Genomic DNA, 27,070 nt, shown 5'->3' with positions numbered 1-27,070 from the left:
CTTTGGCCACCTCGTGCGAAGAGTTGACTCATTGAAAAAGACTCTGATGCTGGGAGGGATTGGGGGCAGAAGGAGAAGGGGATGACAGAGGATGAGATGGCTGGATGGCATCACTGACTCAATGGACGTGAGTCTCAGTGAACTCCAGGAGTTGGTGATGGACAGGGAGGCCTGGTGTGCTGTGATTCATGGGGTCGCAAAGACTGGGACACGACTGAGCAACTGAAGTGAACTGAACTGATCTTCAGGCATATTCATTTATTTTCTATAACATTATTTAAGACAAAATAAAATATGAGTCTTTCTGTATCATCTTGAAGTCGGTGTGGTAGCCACAGTGGTGGTTGTCAACTATGGCTGCATATTAGAATCAGCTAGGGAGCTAAAAAAAAAATCATACTAGGCCCTACTCCAGAGCTCTGAGGAAGGCAAATATCCCAGTTGCTTCTAACCTTTACCCATGTTTGAAAGGGCTTCCCTGGTGGCTCAGCTGGTAAAGAATCTGCCTGCAATGTGGGAGACCTGGGTTAGGAAGATCCCCTGTTGAAGGGAATGGCTACCCACTCCAGTATTCTGGCCTGGAGAATTCCATGGACTGTATAATCCATGGGGTCACACAGAGTTGGACACAACTGAGTGACTTTCACTTTTCACTCATGAAAGCAGTTCCTCAAGTGACTTAGAAGAATGTGATGGGTATTTGGCTGGTTGGGTTGCAGTCTGCTCTCTATTTATTAATTTGGATGTTAATGACGATAAAGCAAAGGATTCACACAACTTTTTTAAGGAGTTGGGGAGTAGGGAAATGCACAGGACAATCAAATTAACCTTCAAAATCTTTGGTGAATCCCCTTCATGATTAGAAACATGAACATCTAAGTGCCAGCCCCATTATGAACTCTGCCATTCAGGTCAATGAGTATGTTGGCTTTCTACGTGCACAGATGTGGCATGAAGCAGGCATAGCGAACAGATTCAGACAGAAAGGATGTCTCATAGCCTTCTGAGACCTGAATTTTCATCTCCAAGGTTAGAAGCAATTTCCATCAGCTGGCTAACTTCCCACCAATCTAGATGACAGCTGATGCCCACTAGCTTCTCAGGTGGAGGCTTGTTCTTTGGCATTTGTGGAATGGTTGTGATAGAAACGAAGACAATGAAGCTACAAAGAATTATGTTATTAGTGGTATGTTTCTTTGGGCATTTATTTTTTGCAATAGGAAGAACAACGTCTTCTTTTTCCTCTTTCACTATGATCTGGCACCCAACACCTGTATGATTTCATTTCCTATCACTCCCCCTCACACTCCAGGCATACGGGCTTCTTGCTGATTCTCAAACACACCCAGAATGGTTAAATCTCAAGGCCTTTTCTCATGTCTCCTGTTAGAACTACTAACTCCTGATGCCTTCATAGGCAAGATTTGTTCCCTCATTTTCTGTTGGATGTATGTTCAAAAGTCACCTTATTGGAGACAATTTCCCAGACTACCTGTATAAACCAAGAATTCATTAACCCTCCCCTTTCCTTTTTTCCATTACAGTGTTTTCTATTTCTCCCTTAACACCTACTACCATCTGAGATGACAAATATTTGCTTTTCATCTGATTCCTTGCACTAGAATATCAGCTCAAGGGCTTTGTGTACTTTTTTTTTTTTTTAACTGCTAATTCCCAGTGCTGGCACATAATACACATTCAATAAATCTGCTATATGAATGAATGGACTGATGTGTCTTTCAAACTGTTTGGAAATGACAACATGTGACTGTGGCAGATTATCTTTTCTAGACATGGCCACGAGAATATCTCCTACATAGCCTCTCACAATGAGGCTAAACACTGCTCCCATCAACAGCTAGGGTCTGTTTTCCCTCCCTTGAGTTTGTGACACTACGTGACCTCCAGAATTAGTGCATGAAAAGCAATACAGTTTCCATCAGGTTCTCTTGAGATGCTTGCCTTTAGAACACAGTCACCAGGCAGTGCGTGCTAAGTCGCTTCAGTCCTGTCTGACTCTGTGTGACTCTTTGTGACCCTATGGACAGTAGTCTGCCAGGCTCCTCTGTCCATGGGAATTTCAAGGCAAGGATACTGGGGTGAGTTGCCATGCCCTCCTCCAGGGGATCTTCCCAATTCAGGAACCGAACCCACATCTTACATCTCCTGCAGTGGTAGGCATGTTCTTTACCACTAGTGCCAGATAGGAAGACCCCACCATGTGGTAGGGAAGTCCAATGAACTCAGGGAGAGGCCCACATGAAAAAGAACTGAAGCTGATGCCCCTCAACCATGGTGGGTCCTGAGATGACAGTCTTCACCAATTTACCAGCCATGTGAGTGAACCATCATGAAAGCAGATCTTCTAGCCCCAAACAAGTCATCCAGGTCATGCTTCTTGGAACAGGGAACAGCTACCTCTGCCACGCGTTGGCAAAGTTTCAGGTTTATGAACAAAATAATTTATTTTTATTATTTTAAGCTCCTATGCTTTGTGGTGGCTTTTTATGTGGCAAATCACTTATGCAAAATTTAATTGTTAATGAGCAACATATAAAAATAAATATGACACTAGAAACCATCACTCCTATACACACACAAACACACATACATCTCATGGTAAATGTTCAGCAGTCTAGCTTAAGTGTTGTATATATACTCATATAGCCAGTTACATTCATATTCTACATCTCTAGTCTTAATAGAAAATAGATGATTATATGTATATATTTCTTATAAGTGATAACACACACATAAAAATCCTATATACAAAATGGCACAGCCACTATGGAAAAACAGTAAGGCAGTTTCTCAAAAAATTAAAAATGGAATTATTGTATTATCTAGCAATTCTACTTCTGCAGAAATACCCAAAAAGACCGGAAAGAAGGGGCATGGATATTGGTATATTCATATTTCCCAGTAATTAAAAGGTCAAAGAACCCAAGTGTTCATCAGCAGATAAATGGACAAAATGTGGTATATACATGCAATGGAATATTTTTCAGCTTAAAAAAAAAAATGACATTCTGACACATGCTACAACATAGATGAACCAGAGTCATAAGCTCCTCACAAGAGAATGACTACTGTTTGTTTCCACCCATTTGAAGTAACATGGTTGATTCCAGGGGCTGAGAGCAGAAGGGCGTGGAGAGTTATTGTTTAATCAGTACAGTGTTTCAGTTTTGTAAGAGACAAATTTCTGGAGATGGATGGAAGTGATGGTCACACAACAATGTCAATGTACTTCATGACACTGAACTTAAAATGATTAAAATGGTATGTTTTACGTTACATATACTTCACACAACTTAAGCAAACACCGTATATCTGCAATGTTCTGCATACTTCCTGTATAGTAAATGTTTAAACATGTATCTCTGGTATAATGAACATGACCACACATACCTTCAGTATTATATATACCATTATATTCTAATGTTGAATATAAATTCACATAGGAAAGATCTTACAAGGTTAACATGTAGGACTTACAAATACAATGTTTTATGTTTTATGCTTTCCAGGTGGTGCTAGTGGTAAAGAACCCTCCTACGAATGCAGGAGACATAAGAGATACGGATTCAACCCCTGCGTCAGGAAGATCCCCTGAAGAAGGAAATAGCAACCCACTCCAGTATTCTTGCCTGGAGATTCCCATGGACAGAGGAACCTGGCGGGCTACAGTCCATAGGTTCACCAAGAGTTGGACAGAACTGAAGCAACTTAGCACGCACATGTGTATACCTGTATACCTAATGGTGTATATATATATATAAATTTATTATTTATTATATATAATGTATAGTATTATATATTGAATTATTATATATTGCACATTATTATGGGAGAAGGCAATGGCACCCCACTCCAGTACTCTTGCCTGGAAAATCCAATGGACAGAGGAGCCTGGTGGGTGGCCATCTATGGGGTCGCACAGAGTCGAACATGGCTGACGCAACCTAGCAGCAGCAGCAGCAGCAGCATATTATTATATATTGAATATATACATAACATAAAAATATATATACATATAACCTATACACACACTATTTGCATAGTTTTTTACCAGAGTTTTTATGCACACAAAATACATAAAAACTTCCCCAGGATTAGAACAGACCTTCTCCAAAAGTGTACACACACATGTGCATATGTGCACATGCATCTCAACTGCGGCATTCATAAAATACAGTTTTGTACACACAGAGTCACATATACATATGCATTTCCAACATCACCCACATTTACTTGCATACTTATTCACTGCTGGACATGCACATATGAATCTTCAGCATTGTTCATACACATATAAACACAGATGCATATAAACAGTCATGTACTCATATATCTCTATATGACCTTACATGTATAGAAATTCACAGGGATCTCTCTCTCTCATTATTTGCACACTCACACTAAGGTCTACCATTATATATGTACACACATCTGCAGCGTTTTACACACACTCACACACAGATGACTCATCTCATATACACACAGAAAAGCTGGGTCACAAGACCCAGCTTGTGATTTGTGGGATCGGCCTCACTGTTTTATAATCGTAACTTGTGTATTATTAATTTTTTGTCCTGTGGTAAAGAGTTTTAATTTAATCAAAACCTTGGAGACTAAATAATTAAACCTGTCACACCATCCACAGTTTTATTGCTAATTAGTCATGGTGAGGTGCCATTGTCATAGGAGACAGGGTCCCTAAATTTAGCTAGTGGAATAGCACATTGATCACACACAGAAACAGCCTGGACTCTGGGGATCAGCTGCATGTCAGTGAGTGTGTTGTGGTTGAGTCCACTCTTCACCTATTGAAGGGGGATGCTCCTGGAGTCGTCAGCAACAATCTGTTTGTTCACTGCACGTAGCAACCAAAAGAAACCTGCTGTTCTTAACCCCTTGAGGGCCCCACGATAGCAAGTCAGAGAGCAAGGGTTCTCTTGATCAGCTCTGGGCTGCCTGCCTGCCTGCCTGGCTGAGCTAGAGCTCCTCTCCCCCAGAGAGACAGCTGCTTTTCCATCCAAAGCCACAGGCTCACTCTCAACACTTTCCTTATGGCTTGGAGACAGGAAACCAACCAAGCATGTTTCTTTCTCTGTGTGCCAGGTCAGGTACCTCTTTCTGCTCTCCTTCGATGAATAAATAAAACAGAGCACAATGCTTTCTAGCACTCCTCCTGCCACATTCCTGTATATGAATATTCTGGTCCTGAAAACAGATCTGCTAAATATCAATATTAATTATCACAGCCACAAAATTCCTCCTCACGCCGTTTCTTCCTTTTGGGCTCAGCCCTGAAGTGGCATCCTGCTGTACCTGAAAAGGAAGGGCCTTGGGGGTTAGTAGACATAGATTCAGAACTCAGCTTTGTCACTTAACTAGAATCATTATTTCTGTTGTTACTGTAGGTAGACTCTCACTGTCTTCAATTATTAAAAAAAAAAAAAAAAAGATGCTTTGAGTATAAAGCAGATTTCTACTGATTGCTCATTCTATTACTTTTCCTATCACAATGAGGTAGAGGAACGGTCTTTGTTGTTCTTTTATGTGTTTCTTCATAGAAACTTGATTCTATGCCCTGACTGCTATCAGTACCATTTAGTAGTTGAAAGAAGCTTTGAGTGAATAAGATCACTGGCCAAAGTGACAACATCTGAGCCAGGAATAATAGTTCAGAATCATATTATTAAGTGTTGCAGATCCCTTGCTTTATCTTGTAGGTAATAAATACACAGTTAGTAAAGGTGTTTAAGTATTTCTTAGTATCAATGATACATTAACATTGGAGAGGGAATAGATCTCTCATGTTCTTTTCTTTTGATCCTGGATACTGGAAGCATCAGGAGTAGAGGCCAAGGATGATTGGAAGGGCACTGAAGTGAGAGGTAGGCTGGAAAGCTGAAAGTACCATTAGTTTGTCCTTGTATTTTCTCCTTTAATATTCCTCGGCAGGCTCCCCTGCTCAGAGGATCTGGTGTAGTAGTGCATGAACCGGGTACTCAAAAGTTTCATCATGCTTTCCATCCATGGCAGTGAGCACAGTCCCTCCTACAGAAGTTGCCTTTCAGTGAGCTGCTCTCTCACCTTCTGATAAAAACTTACTAATGCTTCTCTATAAATGATTGACACTTGACAGATAATAAATACCCTGTGTCAGTCACTACTCTAAGCACTGGGTCTAAATCAGTTGTTATTGTTGTTCAGTTGCTAAGTTGAGTCCAACTCCTTGCAACCTCATGGACTGAAGCATGCCAGTCCATGTTCCCTGTTGTTCACTATCAGCCATTCAAATTTATGTCCATTGAGTCGGTGATGCCATCCAACAATCTCATCCTCTGTTGTCCCCTTCTCCTCTTGCCCTCTATCTTTCCCAGTGTCAGGTTCTTTTCCAATGAGCCAGCTCTTCACATCAGGTGGCCAAAGTATTGGAGATTCAGCTTCAGCATCAGTCCTTCTAATGAATATTCGGGTTGATTTCCCTTAGGATTGACTGGCTTAATCTCCTTGCAGTCCACAGGAATCTCTATAGAGTCTTAACAAGGTCATTAAGATTCCTGACCTTAGGGGGCTTTCATTCTAGTTAAAGGATAGTAGTATATAGACAAATAAATGAACAACATAATTCTAGAGAGTTGCTAAGTTCCTACTAAGAAATTAAGTAGTAGAATGAGTAGGTGAGATTGAGAGGCAATCAGGGACTGGGATTTACAGTCTTGTATGTGCGTGTGTGTGTGTGTGTGTGTGTGTGTGTGTGTGTGTGTGCACTCAGTTCTGTCCGACTCTTTCTGCCCCATGGACTGTAGCCTGCCAAGCTCCTCCACCCATGGAATTTCCCAGGGATTGAACCCTCATTTACTACATCTCCTACATTCGTAGGTTGGGTTCTTTACCACTAGTGCCACCTAGGAAGCCCTCTAGTCTTGTGCTATTCTGTGCTTAGTCATGTCCAATTCTTTGCAACCCCATGGACTGTAACCTGCCAGGCTTCTCTGTCCATGGGGATTCTGCAGGCAAGAATACTGGAGTGGGTTGCCATGCTCTCCTCCAGGGGAACTTCCCAACCCAGAACTGAATCGGGGTCTCCTGCATTGCAGGCAGATTCTTTACTATCTAAGCTACCCAGGAAGCTCAGTCTTATAGTCTTGTAGTCCATAGCAATAATATTGATTATATTCTAAATGACATAGAAATCCATGGGAGGATATAAGCAGACTATTGGTGTCAACTGATTTGCATTTTTAAAAGATTACCTGAAGAGTGACTTTATGAAACACTGAGAATAAGGGGGTAGTATTATATATAACAAGCAGGGCAGCTTTTTAACAAAGGACATTAATTCAGAGAAACGCATTTCCTAACAGTGATATATATGATAAAGTGAGATATCTATGAATTAAACATTTGGAAGCAAAAAGGCTTCTTAGAGACATAGGAAGAGATTGTTCCTGAAAGTGGGGGTCCTGTTGCTCGCTGCTCAAAAGTCAATAAAGTGATGATGTTGATAGAAAGGAAAGTTTGCTTTATTTCAGAGGCCAGAAACTAGTGTGGGATGGGACAGGGAGGGCGGACTCCTGTCCAAAGGCTGATTTCCCCCTCTGACAATCAGTGAGCAAGATCTTTTATAGGTGAAGGGAGGGGGTTACGTGCAGTAACAGTCAGCTCTGACACTCATCTTGAAATCGGCCATGCAGTGGTCTGATCAGCATCATCTTGATTATTTTAAGTACAATTAATCTTCAGTTCCAGGATCAATTTGTTCCTAATTCTTTGAGGCCAGTTCTCAGAATTATAGCAGCTTATGTCATGGCTACAGTCTGGTCATCATGTAGTTAACTTCTTCCATTTGGTAGGGATTTTAGTATTTAAAAGTCAGCTCACAGGATATGGCTCAGAATGTTATCTATAAGCCCTTAAGGAGAAAATGGTCCTTGACTATGCTTAATGATTAAACTATTATTATTTAGTCTTGTTGGACTGTTTTCCTTTGTTTCTCCATTTCCTCACTTCTCTGATTAAATTTATTCTTTGGCTAAAGTTTTTCCACAGATAAAGGGCAGGCTGAGGACGTAGCAGGGAAGGACTATAGGGCCTTGCTGTGTTTCAGTGTGAGACAGTCAAATCTCCCCTAAGCCCACTTCTCAGAGGAGCCTACACAAAGAAGATGCAGAAATGTTTCCTTTCCCAAGACCACGCTGCTCACCTCTAGAGAAGGTCCTCTTCTCCAACTTCCACTACAGAGTTCTATCACACGACTGTCCCAAGGGAGCTGGTCCACTGGGATGCACAGCAGACAGTAGCAAACTATCATCTTCCTTTGGCTATTGTGTTTCCCTTCATTTGTTAACAGTGCGTATTTCATTTATGTATCAAGAGATAAGAAAAAGAAATTGGATGACTACTGAAGTAAGAGTAAGGGACATTTAGTTTTAGTAAATTCAGTTTGTCTTAGAAGGTGGTAGAGAGTACAGTATAGAAAGATCTGAAGAGCTGTTAAAGGTTTCATTCATTTTTAAATTAACTGACTCATTCATTCATTCTGCAGTTATATACTGTGATTTTACTCTGGATTGAACACGCATCAACAATGAGGACTCAGAGATGAAAATGACACAGTCCTTACTCTTGCGGGGGTTGTACTTTAGTGGAAAGATGTGCAGTAAAGGTAAACCACACCTGAAGAAAGGTTTGGGACTTTGTCCCTGGCTCCTGGGTGTTAACCTCTAGGCCTTAATAATATTCTGCACAATAAGAGATTCTGTTTACATGGAGACCTTTGGCCATGACAGATAGCCTAGGACAACAGTGTGATTTATAGGTATCAGTTCTACCTTTGAAGAGACAAGAGACTAAAGTCAGTCATGCAGGTGGTCATCTTGGTCTATGCAGCTGACCTCCAGTAAAAAACTCTGGACCTCAAGGCTTGGCTAATCCTCTCTGGCAACACTCTGGGCTGGGGGAAGAAAATGCTGTCTATATGACTTGCCTGGGAAAGGACAACTGGAAGCTTATACCTGGAACTCTTCTGTACACTGTGCCATATGCTTTATCCCATTGCTTGTTTTAATTTGTATCCTTTTGTTGCAATAAACCATGACTCTGAATATAATGACTTTCCTTAGTTATGTAAATCCTTTTAGCAAATCACTGAGTCTGAGGGTGGTTTTGGAGAATGACTGAACTCTCAGAACAGACATAAGTGGTTGATTACAGGGCAGTTATTAATAGAGCAAAAGATACATACTGTAGGGTCTAGAGGAAAGTCACATAACCTATCCTTTGTGGTTCAAGAGAAATTTATTAGAACAAAAATATTAAGTGAATCTTAAATATGGGTAAGAAAGGGGAAAAGTTATTCCAGGTAGGTGAAAAAGTCAAAATTGATGTGGGGGAAGGACATGGAAAACAAGGGAATTTCAAGTGGTTCTATATAATCTGTAAGTTGATATTGGGTATAGAAAAGATGATTCAAGAATAAGAGAGAGCAATAGTAAGGATCTTAGACATATTTTGCCACATACCTATAGGAAGTTATTCTATGACATTAAGAATGGAAGTGGCATAATGATACTGCATTCTAGCTAGATTATTACTAGCAGCATTGGAGGGTAAATGCTTGAGACAAGGAGATCATTCAAGAGGACATGACAATATTTTAGGCTAGAATGATGAAGTCTTGGATAGGGTCATGGGTATAGAAGGGAGGCAACGATTCAAGAAAGATTTAAGTTAAGGAAGCAACACATCTGAAATTCTGATGAATTAGAGTTGGAGAAGGCATGTTTATGGGCAAAAAGAAGTTCAGCTTTAGAAGTTTTGATTTTTTAGCACCAGTGGGACCCAAAGTGGAAATGTGTAATGGCATCTGAATACAAGAATGAGGAAGCCAGACAAGCGGCCTAACATGCAAAGGGATTTGGCTTCAAAAAGTATGAATTTGATTAAGTATTTCAAAGATATGATGAAATAATGGGCCTTCGGTATTACACATCCAACATCTCTGTCAAAAATGGCTGTGGAGTGAATAGAATGCAGTTATTTGAAAAGTGTGATATATTGTCATTGCTGGTGATGAGGTAGATCTCAACTACAATTAACAATGAAACTAGCAGATTTTTTTTTGGAATTCTGTTCACAAGGGACCAGATGATAAAACAAGAATGACTCAGGGAAGATTTATCCCCATAACTAGCAAAGTAAAATTCACACTGCAGTCTGTGCTGTTGCTGGTGTATGGCTGTTATCTTATATCCTGATCTATCTCTCTGATAACTAATGAATTTACCCCTAATGTTCTAGCAAATTCCCAATTAAGGAGAGAGTGTACTATGGGGAAGAATGCTGTCCTGGTGGGTCTTCAATGAACAACTCTTACTGATTGAATGATTTAATCTAAAAACCTTCTCATGCCATGAATTCTACTCTTTCAATCTATGATTTGACTATGGGCATCATTGCTTTTGTTATCCAATTATGTTTTGTATACTTGTGATTCAGCTGAACTTAACATGTGACTCCATTTAATTCTTGCAATACAATGCCCAAACTCTTTCTTAAACCCCGCTGTACAATCCCGAACCCAGTCTGGACAATTCACAGAAGCCTTAACCTTTATGTGGTCCAGTTAGGATGCTAGTCCTAGCACATACTTCCTATATGACCTGTACCCTTACTAAATATGAGGTTGGCCAAAAAGTTCATTCAGGTTTTTCTGTAAAACATTATGGAAAAACTTGAATGAACTTTTTGACCAACTCAATGCTTATCAGCTAAAAGAAATTCAAGCCAAAATAATTACTGAGATCTCTTCTAATCTGTCATCCTATGACTCAAGGAAAAGAAGCGGTAACATTGGAGCCAATCCATGAAAGAGAAATTGAAGTTCATCAGAAAGAAAAGGGATACAATGATTTTGAAAGGAGGAGCATCAGGTTGATGGAATGTAAGCGACAATACATGAATTATAGGTGAGAGGCAGTGGGACTGGATGATTGAACCTAAATAAAGGGTGAGTGTGAGATGAATGGAGACATGAGGGACTTGGGACTTGGAACAATAATGCTGCCAAAGACACAAATAGGAACCAAAATTCCCACACCAAGGCATGGTCAACAGTCTAAGATGTCAATGCTGGGAACTGCACAAAAGCCTAAAGAGAGGCCTCCCAAGATATTTCACATCAAGTAGTCTTACAGTCAAATAAGCTCAGGAAACAGGCATTCATTATCTCCCTCCTGAAAACGTAGAATGTAGTTTAACATTTTAAAGACATAAAGAATTTCTGCCGTGAGAAAACCATCAACTTTGTTTAGCTCAGCATTTCTCCAATTATTCAGCCTTGGAATACTCTGTATTTGCATTCCATGAATGATCACACTCAGACTTGTGCTAGCTTAGTGCAGTGGAGAGCATTATCTAAGGCTGAGTCGAGGTCATCAGAAATGTTGAAAGGCAGAGTATGGGCTCAGGTGTGAGGGTGGAGAAGGGTTATTGTCTAGCTGTTCGGGGCTTTCTCTCAAAGGCAAACCCTTTAAGAGGGGAGCCCATCTAAGTGGGTTTCTTCCAAAAAATAAAAAGATTTGATTCTAAACCCTCATTCCCTTTATCTTCTCAGGGAAGTAGTGACAGTTTAGGAGCCCATAGATAAAAAGAAAGTGGCATCAGCTGTTTAAAGAAAAGGCTTGTTGAGTTTAAAGCGGCAGGTGGAGTCCAGACAAACACACCTCAAGCCAACTTAGGTAGCCCAAGAAGAGAAGCTGTTTTTTTCAAAGTTATAAAGTGTGCTGGCCTTTCTCTATGCCATGCGCTAACATAACAGGTTTGACTCACCAGGAGATGACGCATATAGCACAGGGAGTTTGAAAAAGCACTGCTTAACCTTGCTAAGAAATGCTGATTTTAAGAACAGCTGGAATATTGCTTTTTGATCCTCGACCATCAGCCCAGCAAGGACAAGAGATGTTTTGATGAAGAACAAAAAAAAAATAAAAATAAAAATAAAAATACTTCATGGGGCAAATAAATCTAGTGAATATTGACAGCACTGGGGAAAACTACTTGACTAAAAATAATTCTTTTGTGTGGAAGTAAAGGTGGCACCATCACCGCAGGAATCTGGAGATGCATATTGTATGAAGAGACCATTTCAAAGTGTCTTTTTCCATTGACATTTTAAAGAAATATTTTTAACCTGCTCTTGTAGAATCTAGTATTCATGCTTCATCATCAACCACTGCAACAACAGGTTGAAGTTGAACATTATCAATCTGGTGACTCAAACATGGATAGGGACTACTTCTGTTGGCTGCATGAAGCAAATGTGGTTAGAAACAAACAGATAATAATGACATTTGTGAGCAGATATTGAACTAATTACTGGGGAGGGGGAAGTGGAGCTTGAAAAAGATGCTGTCATAGATTTATTGAACCCCTACAATGTGTAAACTTCCTGGACAGACTCAAAGGTAATAATTTGGTAGGGAATTTAATTTCTATACTTCGAGTTCAAACAAGGGGTGGGGATTCATTGAATGAAGCACAGAAGAATCCCATATAACCCAAGGGCAGAAAACAAAGTATAAGTCAGCTTAAGAACTGGAAAATTACTAGGAACAAAATCAACAGCTCTATATAGCCTCAGTCTCTCTGTGCACTCAGTCTATAGTCTTTGTTCTGTAACACTGGCTGGCACATAATTTGGCCTTGTAATGGTACTGATTCCAGCCTTGGCTTCACACAAATTGTTATGTCAGGGGAGAATGTGTCACAGTCTCTCAGTTTAAATTCTCTCTTCAGAGAAAATCCAATGATTGGTGGACAAAAAATAGACTGGAGGACTTTGGTCTAGGAGTCTCTCCTCCAGAGGGCAAGGGCTTACTTGCTTGTGTGCCTATATAGGATACGGGTGCTTGGTCCTTTGTACTATGGAAGGGCTAGGTTTTTAAGAAGAGATGTGGATGAGCTAGACCATTGAATATGTCTAGTTTACTTAACCTTGGAAAACATGTTTAGATGAGACAAGAAGGTGAAAAATGGCAAGGAGATATATGCTAATTGCTAAACAACAGATAACATCCTCTGGGATGCAGATGTGAATTTAATCTTGGATTTGGAAAGGAAAAATCAAATACAGATAGAAACAGTAATAGAGCATTTTGGACAGAAGAAATGGTATCTGGTCATATAGATGGTAGTGAATCAAGAATCTTAATGGAAGGGTGATTCATTTAATTAAAAATATTTTTGGAGAAGTTTCTTTGTTCCACACAATATATGAATATCACATTTGTTTGAAATATTTATTGAGCATCTACTGTGTGTCAGGCATCATTCCAGGTGCTAGAAATGCAGGAGCAAAACAAAGCCTTTTTCTCCGAAGTCTTATATTTTAGTAAAGGAAGACAGAATGAAATAATTTTCCAGGTGCTACTGAGTGGTAGATAATGATTAGTTAATAAACAATTAACATAAGTGTGAATAAACAGTTTTACTTCCTCCATGAAGCTGAACCTTAATTACTTCTAGAAATCTGGGTTTGTATCTTCATTTTCTTTTTATAGATTAGAGAGGATGACATTTTCTGAAAATTCCAGTAAGAAAAAAAAAAAAAAACTTTTAATAATCTTGTTAGGGTCATGACTATTCCTTCTCTCTCTCAAACCAAACACTGTAGTCAGAAGAATAAGGTTCAAGTATCTAACTCTCTGTAGTGTCTACAGTCATGTGCGTGTCTCTCAATTACTTGTTGTGGCCTGGGAGATTTTGCTAGCTCATCCAACTTTACTAAATCTTCTAAATGCTGGAGTACTCCATGATTCAGTCCTGGGGCCCCCCTCTAATTTCCAGTTACATTTTCCCCATATGTAATGTCATTCAGTTTGAGGGTTTTTAATAATGTCTTGATGTTGCTGACTCCAGAGCTTCTTACCCATCCTTTTATGTCACGCTCGTGTATCCTTTAACTCTATTACTTTTGGGACATCTTAAACATGGGTCCAAAGTTGTACTCTTGGGATAACTACCACATCTGTTTCATCATTTTTTTCCTCCCAGCATAAATAAGCTGTCACAATTTCCACCCTAATAGCTTGGCAAAATTAAGGATATAGCCTTGGTTTCTACTCTATGTGATCTTTCTACCCACCACCAATCCACTAGGAAGTCTTATTTCCTATACCTTCAAAGTATACCTTGAATTCATCAACTGCTATCTAACACTAATGCCCCATCCTATGCAAAGCCACAGTCATTTCTAAAATGGGATATTGCTACAACTATCTAATTGTTCCCTCTGACTGATGACAGAAGAATCATCAGGTCATATCATTTCTGTATTTTCAATTTGCCATCATTTTCCTATGACACTCAGAATGAAATCCAAATCCTTTACCCAGGTTTACAAAGATTGACAGCATTTCTGTTAGGTACACAGTATTGATCAGGAAGGAACATTACTGTATTGGACAAGGAAAACTCATCAACATGAGTTAGTAGAAAAAACAAAAAGTAGATTCATAGGAAAATGGACTCTTCTACAACCTGTTGTAAAAGAGCTAAAAAATAATAAGAAATTGCAGAATGTTTACATTCCTCTCACCACAGAGTGCAGATTGACCAATTAAATCTGGGTTATCTGCAAAGGTTGAACTGCTCATGCTCCACATCTCGTTGCCTTGGTGATGGAGTACCTGCATAATGATATTTCTGCAAGAAAGAGAAAAGCCACATGCAAATTCGAGGTGGATCAAAACATGGTCTATTTAGCTACACTTTAGAGGAAGATATATGGAAAAGTTCATAGAGGTTCTGCATCCAAAAAAAAATAGATAAAGAGGGAAATAATGTAATTTATAGATTAACTGGGGCTTTAACAGCCCTACCACTGACCTTAGTCATAGGTACTACATACACACTAAAATTTTTGAGCATCTCTGTTGCAATTCTGTTCCTTTCTGATCTATTGCTAAATGAAATTAAACCTTGGGAAACAGTACCCAAGCTTGTATATCTTTGTTTATGAGCTTGTATATCTTTCAGATTCCATTGCTTACCCTTTTCAGGATAACAATATCATGTTTTCTTCAAAGCAGGCCACTACTGAATATAAAAAGGGCTGCTATTAAAATTACATTAAGATAACAGGTACAAAATTGGATCATCCTGGGGAAAAAAGGATACACATATGGTCCCCTGGTTATTCTTCGCTTTGGTTACTATGCTTCAAGCACACTTGCTTTCGTCTGATTCTTCAGACATATATTCATTCCTATCTTGGGTACTTGCAGCAACGGTTCCATTCTCTTTGAACACTCTTCTTCCAGACTGTACACTGAAAGAAGCTTTTTGACATTTGTGCCTCAGTTTAAAGTCACCTTTAAAAAAGGCCCTCACTTTAGTTTCCGTGGCTGCATGCTAAGTCCATTCAGTCATCTGACTCTTTTTGACCCTATGAACTGTAGCCCACCAGGCTCCTCTGTCCATGGGATTCTCCAGACAAGAATACTGAGGTGGGTTGCCATGACCTCTTCCAGGGGATATCCCTGACCCAGGGATTAAATCTGCATATCCTGTAACTCCTGCATTGCAGCCAGATTCTTTACTGTTGGCCACTTGGAAAGCCCTCACTTTATCCCAAACTAAAATATATTGAGTCATTCTTCACATCAATTTTTCTGTGATAGGCTTATCATATATTGATTTTTTTCATATTTCTTTTCTAGTTTGGTGAATATATCTCCAAACTACAGAACAAATTCCTTAAGGGAACAGTCCCACAAGGGTAAGCTACCAGAATAGTAGGCTCTTAATTAATGTTTGTAGGATTAATGACAGAGAAGGCAATGGCACCCCACTCCAGTACTCTTGCCTGGAAAATCCCATGGGTGGAGGAGCCTGGTAGGCTGCAGTCCATGGAGTCGCTAAGAGTCGGACACGACTGAGCGACTTCACTTTCACTTTTTCCCTTTCATGCACTGGAGAAGGAAATGGCAACCCACTCCAGTGTTCCTGCCTGGAGAATCCCAGGGGCAGGAGAGCCCGGTGGGCTGACGTCTATGGGGTCACACAGAGTCGGACACGACTGAAGTGACTTAGCAGCAGCAGCAGCAGGATTAATGAATGAATAAATAAAACCAAGTAGATATCATGTCGAGTTATATTTAAAATGATTATTTATAATTGGTTCATGGTTCTTAGGTTTAGTACTCATATATCAGTTTATGCTGCAAATCTCTATTCCTTTCCTGGTTTTTGATATTATGGCAGTATTTTGTTATTGTTGTTGTTTATATTTTCCCTGAATTTATCTTAAGTATTTGTTTCCAAGGAAGAACATGTTTTTCATCTTTTTCATACCTTGCATGTTTTTTATTTTCCTCCCAGAAGAAATAAAGCTTCGGTTCAATTCAGTTCAGTCGCTCAGTCATGTCCGACTCTTTGCGACCTCATGAAATTGCAGCATGCCAGGCCTCCCTGTCCATCACCAACTCCCGCAGTTCACTCAGACTCACGTCCATCGAGTCAGTGATGCCATCCAGCCATCTCATCCTCTGTCGTTCCCTTCTCCTCCTGCCCCCAATCCCTCCCAGCATCAGAGTCTTTTCCAATGAGTCAACTCTTCCCATGAGGTGGCCAAAGTACTGGAGTTTCAGCTTTAGCATCATTCCTTCCAAAGAAATCCCAGGGCTGATCTCCTTCCGAATGAACTGGTTGGATCTCCTTGCAGTCCAAGGGACTCTCAAGAGTCTTCTCCAACACCACAGTTCAAAAGCATCAATTCTTCAGTGCTCAGCCTTCTTCACAGTCTAACTCTCACAACCATACATGACCACAGGAAAAACCATAGCCTTGACTAGACGGACCTTTGTTGGCAAAGTGATGTCTTTGCTTTTGAACATGCTATCTAGGTTGGACATAACTTTCCTTCCAAGGAGTAAGCGTCTTTTAATTTCATGGCTGCAGTCACCATCTGCAGTGATTTTGGAGCCCCCCTTTCCACTGTTTCCCCATCTATTTCCCATGAAATGATGGGACCGGATGCCATGATCTTCATTTTCTGAATCTTAAGCTTTAAGCCAACTTTTTCACTCTCCACTTTCACCTTCATCAAGAGGCTTTTTAGTTCCTCTTCACTTTCTGCCATAAGGGTGCTGTCATCTGCATATCTGAGGTTATTTATATTTCTCCCGGCAATCTTGATTCCAGCTTTTGCTTCCTCCAGCCCAGCATTTCTCATGATGTACTCTGCATATAAGTTAAATGAACAGGGTGACAATATACAGCCTTGACATACTCCTTTTCCTATTTGGAACCAGTCTGTTGTTCCATGTCCAGTTCTAACTGTTGCTTCCTGACCTGCATAGAGATTTCTCAAGAGGCAGGTCAGGTGGTCTGGTATTCCCATCTCTTTCAGAATTTTCCACAGTTTATTGTGATCCACACGGTCAAAGGCTTTGGCATAGTCAATAAAGCAGAAATAAAGCTTAGTTGAGTATAAAAACTCAGTAGGGTTCATTGTCTTCTTTTCTTGTTTTTATTAATTTTTACTGAAGTATAGTTGCTTTTCAAAGTGTTCCATTGTATTAGGAATTTAAATTTATGGAGATAAAGGCTTCATTCTTTGGTAAACTCAGTTTTTCTTCCACAGTATATAATTCTCCCCATTCTCATTCTTGTTCCGCAATCTGAGTGGTTGCAGGTGAATGTCTTTTTTCTTGATTTTCAACATAATCTTGTGTAGACTCTTTCTAGGTGTTTGTCTTAGTTTTGGCTGTGGCAACAAGAAACCATCTAAGCCTGGGTGACTAATAAGCAACGTGATTTTACTTCTCAGAGTTCTGTAGGTTGGGAAGTCCAAGGTCAAGGTGCCAGTAGAGTTGGTGTCTGATGAGGGCCTGCTTCCTGGTCCATATCTCCCATAGATGCGCCAATGGCAGAAAGGGTAAGGGAGCTCTCTGCACCTCTTGTAACAGGGCACCAATCCCACTTACGTGGGATCTGTCCTCATGATCTCCTTACCTTCCCCAAACCTCATCTCCTAAATCACACTGGGGGTTAGGATTTTGACATATCAACTGAGAGAAAGGAGCATAGCTATTCAGTCTACAGCAGTATTGCTTATTTTAAATTACTCTCTTGATGGGTACCTGTGATTTAGATAGTCCTTTTCAGCTCAAAAAAAAGTTTCATTCTATTATACTCTATCATTCAAGTTTTTTTGTGAATGTCTTCTATTCTCCTCTTTTGAAACACACATTTTTCATCTACTGAGAATCTATTCTTTGTTCCTCCATTACTACACCTTTGTTTTCTAGTGCCATTTTTCTTATATTCACTTATGTATTTAGTATTTGTCTCCTTTATTTTGTGGAAGCTCTGTAAGCTTGCTATTCACACCATTATTTTCCTGTAGTGTTGATTCTGGACATTCCATTTCCAATGCTCATTTTAATCTTGGGAGTGAATTTCAATCTTTTTGTATTTCCTTTGTATAAAACTCTCTCCTGTGTTATTATCTCCTGTGTCTAAACTAGGTTCTTTACTATAAATCACATCATATTGTCCAAATCTTCATTCTTTTATTCAAATTTTGTTATTGTTAGCAGAAATACTTAAATATATATGATGATGCTTTGTACAGTAAATATTTTTCAAACTATGTTCTTTCTTTGCTTCTCAGTGCTACCATCACTTCTTTCAACACAGTGTATTCCAACCTGGAATATCAACCAAAAATACTACAATGATAGTAACAGAAATTAGAGTAGGGAAACAGAGAAACTGGAATAAAGGAGAAAGAAGAAAGACCAAGGATTTGGAAATCTCTGAATTTACAGATTTACTTTTAAGAGTTTAGAAGCACTGTGGAGATATTTAAAACCCCTTTTCAAATGATGTCACTCTGGTTAAATACGACTGAAAGGCATGCAATGAAAGCAGGAAAAATGGAGCAGAAGCTCCACAGTTTCTGGAATTGTGGAGGGACAGGAGAAGTGAAAGCCATTGTAGACTCTTCCAAGAGTTATCCAAAATCAAGTTTATTGAGTTGGAGCAGAGTTCTTTGTTCCTGGTGGCCTCAACCATACGGGGAAAGAAGAAGATGAGGTCATATTCGAAACAGGGTGGGAGTGAGATGGATATTTAGGGATCAAGAAAGTCTCCTGCAGACTGCTGTTTCCAGGAAGTTCAGGTAAGGCGGCACTTTAATTTTCATTTCAAGGAAACATTCATTAATTGATAATCGATGCACTTTGTCCTGAATATTTTTTACTCCAGCTTAAAGTGCTTCACAATAGACATCATACCTTAATATCTACGGATGAGATTTAAAAGTAATTTTATCCATCTCCCCAATAGCTTTCCAATAGCTATGGGTAAGTTTAATATCTACTACATAATTTGTTATAACTCTTAGTGGTCATAATTTAGGTTATATAAACTCTCTTGTTTGTTTTGTTAAATAATTCATCCAAATGATGTTCATTCAACAAAAAAATGTGAAGTGATGAGTTGTTGCTATCAGAGAACTTCTGTGCTAAGTGCCTTGGAGACACAAACAGAGATTCTTGTTTCCGAGAGTTCAGAGCCTATTAAAGAAGGTCATACAAGCGTAATCATACAGGACAATGTGTGACTCTAAAATTACAAGTAACACATCCCATGCAACAATTGTACTCATCCTATATCCCATACAACAATTTATGAATTTCCCAGAATATAACTGGCCTTCTTTAAATAGTGGCAGACATTTTGCCTTTTTGTTTTTGCCTGAGGAATTCATGTCAGCTCTTTTAAGGTTAGAAGATAGATTTTGTATTAATATTTTTACTTTTTCCAAACTAGCAAAGGGTATGAACAGGATTGCTTATTAGGTATCTGCTTATGGATTTACTGATCTTGCAGCATATGGGGGACTTTCTAGAGGAGATCATTCCTACAGCACTGGAAGTCCTCTAAAAAGTCTGTGGGTTAATACACCAGTGAACATGAGCTAAAAATCTTGAAAATACGATTAAATATCTTGCCTTTGCTATTTTAAAATGTTAAGCTTCATGTGAAGGTTTTAATCATATGGTGGGAAAAGGAGAAAATATATGAACCAATTGCCTTAGATATGAGATCTAAACATCACATTTAGATAAAAGGCTTGATGTTTCTGCTATTGCTAATTATAAGGATGGTTACTGGGATGGTTTTGACAGCAGGGATGATGAATCAGGTGACGGCAACCATGATGATGTGATGTTAGTATGGTGCTAGTGCTATAATGGATGACTATGGTGCAGCAATGTGAACAGTGATGAGGTGCTGCTGATGGAAGATCCTGGTGAGGTGGCAAGGATGATTGTGATAAGGCTACTGATGAAGTGATTAAATAATGACAGAGACATTGTAAAGGGGACTTCAATAGCTGATGACAATGAGAATGAGGAGGGTGATGAATACTGTGAATGTGAAGCTCCAGAACTTATACATGGAGAGACAAAGTGAGCTCTCCATCTCATCTATGTGCTCTTTTTAACCAGTAGAAAAAAATAATGAATAGAGAAATATAATCAATGCATTGAGCACAAATAAATACTTGGGACTTTTGTATAGTTCTTGAATCCAAAAAGGAATAAAAGTGAATCACTTGCTAAACAAGAAGTTTGCACACTGAGAATTGAAATTAATTTGCGATGAAAAAAAAAAACAAGCCATTTGTTTCACGTTTGCAATTTTGAACAATGATTCTTTGCACAAAGAATTTCAGAAATTTAGAGAGGCCTGTAGTTAATTTAGCTATGTTAATTTAACTAACCCTCCAACTTTTTAGCTGAATTGAGAAACTGAAAAAAAGTGACATACTCTTGTTACCGAAAGTTGGGGTCCGCCTGCTCACAACCCCAAAGCAAATTAAGTGGTCAGGCTGGTGGAAAGGAAAGTTTGCTTTATTTAAGATGTCAGCAACTAGTGGGGAGGGCGGACAACTGTCCATATGTTGACTCCCCCCACTGACACCAGTGGAACAAGAGGTTTTATAGGCAGAAGGGGGTTCCTACATGCAGAAATAGCACAGTCATCTCTGACAGTCATCTTCAAATTGGTCATTGGTGGTCTGACCAGCTTCATCTTGATTGTTTCAAATGTAGTTAATCTTCAGTTCCAGGGTTGGTTTGTTTGCATTTCTTTGAAGCCAGTTCTCTCCTTATGTAGTAGGAATAGTCTGGTCATCATGTAGTTAACTTTTCCATCTAGGGTTTTCGTATCTGTAAGACAGCTCAGGGGATACAGCTCAGAATATTATCTATAGTTCTTGAAAAAGAACTAAAGGTCCTTGACTATGTTTAATAAGTACATTATTATTATTTGGTCTCCTTTGACTGTTTTCGTTTGGTTTTGCATGTTCTCACTTCTCTGATTAAACTTATCCTTTGACTAAAGTTTTTCACAGACAAAAGGCAGGCAGAGGACGTGAGGGGTGGCAAGGACCATAAGGCTTGCTCTGTTTCACATTTAGGTCTATCGTAATCTTAAGGCATTGTTTTTGTAAACTAAAGGAACTTATAGATAATTACCTTAAGAGTTCATTCAATGTGTAAAAAAAGATACCACAACTTCTTGAGCACCCAGCTGTCACTTGAAATTGTTCAAGGGCTATAAGAAATAAAAATGCATATTGAGAGAGACCAACAATGTAAGTACAGAGTCAACTTCTTCACTAAACTTGCTTTCTTCACTAAACTGGCATTACTGAATGAATCTTGACTGAATGACGACTCTGCCCCCAGCACTTCTGTAGACACTTAAGAAATAAAGACATGAGTGTAAAAGAATTCCTTAAAACAGGTGAGATAAATTTGAGGAAAAGAAACAAGACACATACTATATATCATAATGAAAGTGCTTTGGATTAAGAATCAAATAAAATTTTTTTGTTGTTGTTCTTACCAATCATGAGGATGTTTATAACAATTCCTCAGTTTTCTTATTTAGACAATGCATATAAAAATTCTTGCCCTGCCTGGACATGAGGTTATATCAATTTCAAGTAAGATTACCTATGAGCAAGTTCTTTATGCATTTTATTTTATTTATTTTTTTTAATTATTTTTTTCTTCGGGCGGGGCCCCCACAGGCCCCGCCCGCTCCCTTGGCCCCGCCCCTGCACGTGACCCACCCCCGGCTCACGGGGTCTCTCTTTATGCATTTTAAAACACTGCAATCTTTAGGAACTACTGATCGAAAGTAGTCTGCCTGCAATTCAGGACACTCAGGTTCAAATGTGGGGTTGGGAGGATCCACTGGAGAAGGGAATGGCAACTCACTCCAGTATTCTTGCCTGGGAAATCCAATGGACAGAGGAATGTGGTGGGCTAGAGTTCATGAGGTTGCAAAGAGTTGGACACAATTGAGCGACTAACACACATGAGGATAAAAAGTAATTCTTTTTCCCCAAACTTCAACCTTCTGAGGAATCATTTTCTTTTAAATCAAGTCTTTGTCTCCTTTTACCACTATATTCTTTCCTCCACTGGGAAGTTGTGGAAGTATGAATATGAGTATGAAGTTACTCATAAACTTGGGGGGAATAAGTTTGTCTGGTCAGATCAGGTCTGCCCTTTGTTTTTAGAGCAAATATTCACAAAGAACATGAGTTTATCACTTCATGCCGTGACTTCTCCCTGGGAAAGTTGGACATGTCTCCCTCAGTACAGCGCTAGCTTGGACTGGACACAGAGGTGTCCACTTCTTAGACTGAGTGCTAACAGGACTACTTGCCATCAGAGTAAAGACACATACTTGGGCTCAGCTTTCATCAGGTGTGAACATGCTACTTGGGCATTCATATTGAATTTTTGATGTTATCCTGATTTTTGATTGTAGAAAAATCCCAGAATTCACTATGAGTTACATTTTAATTAATATATTATAAGCTATGTTTCTTAATCCAAATAATTCTGCTTATATTTTATCTAAAATATATTGTATAATTGTACAGTGTAAGTATCGTCCCCTTCATAAGGAATTATCCAATAGATTCAGATGGTGCTCTTTTCTGTAGGAGATGAGTGGTAATGTTTGTGTCATGTATTAGCCAGTATAGCAGTTACACTAAGTTAGGGTACTAAATAAGAAATTGCTCTGAAATATATTTCCTTGACTCTATCTATGCAAATTAGCACATTATGCAATACATGTATAGCCCAATTATCAAATTTGGAGATCTTTGAGCTTAATAGAAGTTCACTGTCCTTCTAAAAAGACTCTTCCTCCCCATCAGTTAAGGTCTAATCACTATCCTAAAGCAGGTTCCTGACCTCCCTATGTGTGTCCCAATGACCCTGATGATCTGCAAAGTGGGCTAGGATCCTGTGGAACGATGTTACTAGGGATACAAGTAAATTCAAAGCAATAAAACCAATTTAATTGCATTACTTCCATGTTTCAAGAATAGGCCTGGGGAAACAGAGATAAATAAGCCACGGAATTGACTCCAACGAATCCACCAGCCTAAAATATGAGGGCAAAGGGCAACAAATGATTATAGTCATTTTAATAAATACAATGATAACTATGCAGAAGCTACATGGGGCACATCAAAAAGAACGATTGATCCAAAAGGGTCCATATATTGGACAGAAGAAAAAGAAGTCATTAGAAATCAGTGTAATAATAAGTGCAGATTCTTGCACTGGATAAAACAATCTGCTATTTTTAGAGTCACATATAATTTGGTATTGCTAAAATATAAAGAGAAAGACAATGGATTTGGAAAGAAAATAAGGGTCCATGTTATGAAAGGTTTTTTCTGTGATACTAAAAAACTTGCAATTTATTCCATAATGGTGCAATGTCCATTGAGTAATTTTTAAAAATAGGATTTATGTTATATTTCCAGTGTAGAAAGATCATAGGTAAGGTAGCATAGTGAATGGCTTGACTGGGGTAGAGGCTCTCAGTGGTAGTGGTTTAGTCAGTAAGTTATGTCTGACTCTTGCGACCCCATGGACTGTAGCCTGCCAGTCTCCTCTGTCCATGGATTTCCCAGGCAAGAATACTGTAGTGGGTTGCCATTTCCTTCTCCAGAGGATCTTCCCAACCCAGGGTTTGAACCTGGGTCTCCTGCATTGCAGTGGATTCTTTACCAACTAAGCCATGAGGAAAGCCCTGAGTAGGAATACCAGCTATATGACTGTTAAAATATACCAGGTGAGAACTGTCTATGGTTCTTCTTAGAGAAGTTTAAATCAGGAGCCAAATAGTTGAAGCAAAGTTTGAACTGAGAAAAAAGTTATAATGAATTATGAGTAATGAATCTCTGCCCAAATGGCATCTCCATATGCCCCTATTTGTACTTAGTTTTAAATGAATAATAACTCTATTTTACTTGTTTGCATTTTTAAAATATGGGTGAGAAGAGAAAAATGAAAAATCACCTAATGATTCTTCGTAATGGGTTTGAGGCTGGGCTTGGAAACCAAACTGAACAAGAAGAAAAAGTAGCTAATGAAATACAAATGGAGTTCCCCTGCAAAGACTCAATCAAGGAGCCAAATTATTGCAGTTCAAAAGCTGGTTTGTGATCATCTAACCCATGACTTATGGTCGTCTGACCTATAACTTGAGTTTATCCTAACAAGGAACCTTTAAACAAGAAACCCACCATACCATCAGCTTCTGGAAAGGACCTGAAAATGGTACTGTCTGTGCTGTATTGTCTATGCAGATGAGTTCCGAAAGACCTCATGCTACTTTCTGTCCTGAATCAGACTTCCTGCTAGGCAGCTCTACACTTCCTGCCTCAGCCTTGACATTCATTGCTACCTTTTGAAGTATTTGTCATCCTCTACTACTTATGCAGTCATCCTCACAGTGCCCTGAGATGGCCTCTTATATCAATTAGAATTCACTCCCATAGTATTCTCCCACATAGTCATAACCCTACTCAGAGTCACTATCAGTCAGTTCAGTTCAGTTCAGTCACTCAGTTGTGTCCGACTCTCTGCGACCCCATGAATCGCAGCACGCCAGGCTTCCCTGTCCATCACCAACTCCCGGAGTTCACTCAGACTCACGTCCATTGAGTCAGTGATGCCATCCAGCCATCTCATCCTCTGTTGTCCCCTTCTCCTCCTGCCCCCAATCCCTCCCAGCATCAGAGTCTTTTCCAATGAGTCAGCTCTTCGCATGAGGTGGCCAAAGTACTGGAGTTTCAGCTTCAGCATCATTCTTTCCAATGAAATTGCACGGCTGATCTCCTTCAAAATGGACTGGTTGGATCTCCTTGCAGTCCAAGAGACTCTCACTATATTGCCACAATTCTATATAATACTATATGAGATTATTATAATAATTATTATAATGATACATCATATTTTACTGAAGACAATGTTTTGGGTTAGGCAACTCTGGTATAGATGAAAAAGCTCAAGTTTAGAATCAGAAAGCTGAGCACCAAAGAATTGATGCTTTTGAACTGTGGTGTTGGAGAAGACTCTTGAGAGTCCCTTGGACTGCAAGGAGATCCAACCAGTACATTCCGAAGGAAACCAGTCCTGAATATTCACTGGAGAGACTGATGCTGAAGCTGAAGCTCCAGTGCTTTGGCCACTTGGTGCGAAGAGCTGACTCATTGGAAAGGACCCTGGTGCTGGGGAAGATTGAGGGCAGGAGGAGAGGGGGACGGCAGAGGATGCGATGATTGAATGGCATCACCAACTCCATGGACATGAATTTGAGAAAGCCCCAGGGGTTGGTGATGGACAGGGAAGCCTGGCATGCTATAGTCCATGGGGTCGCAGAGTCAAACATGACTGAGCGACTGAACTGAACTGAACTTAGAATCAGAGTTATCTGAGGTTAGGTGTGAAACTAAAAGTGTTAGTTGCTCAGTCATGTCTGACTCTTTGCCACCCCATGGACTGTAGCCACCAGGCTCCTCTCTCCATGGAATTCCCCAGGTGAGAATACTGGTGTGGCTTGCCATTTCCTTCTTCAGGCGATCTTCCCAACCCAGGGACTGAACTAGAATCTCCTGCATTGCAGGAGGATTCTTTACCATGGTACCACACTAATTTTTTAAACTTTAGCTGTGTGATTTTGTACAGCCAATGCCACAGAGTCTATTTTTCACATGTGAAATAAGAATAGGAATATGTATCTCAGGGGAATGATGAGCGGGACATGGGGGTTTCCTGGGGAGTTTAGCATAGTATCTGGCATACTTTAGTCTTTTGTATGGTCATTTTACCTGAAACCTTTCTCCAGGGGGAATTTTTTTTTTGTTTTTGCCATGGCCCAGGGCATGTGGGATCTTACTTCTCTGGCCAGGGGTCTAATTCATACCTCTTACACTGGAAGCATGAAGTTTTAACCACTGGATCACCATGAAAATCCCTCTCCAGAAGAATTTTTTAAAATATTGGAAGCACTATGTTGAATGATAGGAAAATAAAGCATCTGAATTACCACAGTGTTTAATGTTATGCTAGATATTACTTTATATTTTAATAACTCACTCCCAGATATTTCCAAGATTTAAACAAAAACAGGAGTCTATTCCATGAATAGGATGACTGTGAAATTTAAATGTGATGAAAGAAAATATAATATGTGAAAAGTGTTCAATAAATATCAACTACAATTTTTGATATCTTCATTTTTTTCCAAGTCTCTACAAACAGTTCGCATGCTTAGAAATGTAATTGCTGACTGAAAACAGGTGGAGTCATTGGCTATAGGATTATGTCTTTCACATGATTCTTCATTTTTAGGACAATGGACACTTTCTTAAGGGAGTCACATCATCAAATCATATTTCAATGATGGGATTGGATTTTGAAAATATTTCTCTTTTTCCTCTAACTGCAGAGATAACTGGGAAAAAAGTAAGCACATCTATTTGTTCATAGAAATATACTTGAGTTTGTTATGATATTGCAACTGGCAATAAGGAAATGTGAATTTCAACCTAAAGAGCCCCTGAGAGACTATAAGAAAGGTAGGGATGACAGGGAAATGCAAGCAAAAGACGAACCCATCAGTTGCAAGCTCTTTTAAACCATTTTATGAACAT

The sequence above is a fragment of the Bison bison genome, unplaced genomic scaffold (assembly GCF_000754665.1).
Source record: "Bison bison bison isolate TAMUID 2011002044 unplaced genomic scaffold, Bison_UMD1.0 scf7180017864531, whole genome shotgun sequence".
NCBI lineage: Eukaryota > Metazoa > Chordata > Mammalia > Artiodactyla > Bovidae > Bison > Bison bison.
Note: the sequence above shows the minus strand (reverse complement) of the source record.